Source organism: Fulmarus glacialis, unplaced genomic scaffold, assembly GCF_000690835.1.
Source record: "Fulmarus glacialis isolate BGI_N327 unplaced genomic scaffold, ASM69083v1 scaffold21540, whole genome shotgun sequence".
Taxonomy (NCBI): domain Eukaryota; kingdom Metazoa; phylum Chordata; class Aves; order Procellariiformes; family Procellariidae; genus Fulmarus; species Fulmarus glacialis.
The window spans coordinates 4,579-5,021 of NW_009186057.1; the positions used below are offsets into that span (position 1 = coordinate 4,579).

At 66.1% G+C, this 443-nt stretch overlaps 1 protein-coding gene across 1 annotated transcript in view; it reads left to right on the forward strand.

Annotated features, from left to right (window-relative positions):
* Positions 1 to 443, forward strand: part of FAM129B (family with sequence similarity 129, member B) — a gene marked incomplete at both ends in the record, with an annotated part of 4,455 nt that overhangs the window by 3,791 nt on the left and 221 nt on the right. The window lies entirely within an intron of this gene.

Sequence of the window (443 nt, forward strand, 5' to 3'; positions counted from 1 at the left end):
AGCCGGTGCCACCAAGGGGGTGGTGGTGCCGGCGGGGTCTGCCCCAGGTGATGTACCCCCTCAGAGTCCAGCCAGCACGGGGGACGGGGTGCACTGCGCTGCACCGGCATCACCTGCACTCGGAGCTGAGGTACCATCAAAGGCTGGCATGCACCATGCCACGCCGGCATCACCCATGCCCGGAGCTGATGTCCCATCAGGGGTTGGTATGTCCCACGCCGCACCGGCATCAGCTGCACCCAGAGCCGATGGCCCATCAGGGGCCGTGGTGCCCCACACCACACCGGCATCACCCGCACCCGGAGCTGATGTCCCATCAGGAGCCAGCATGCAACACACTGCACCAGCATCACCCAAAACCAGAGCTGATGTCCCATCGGGGGCCGGGATGCCTCAAGCCGCGCCGGCATCACCAGTGCTGAGAGCTGATGTCCCATCAGAGG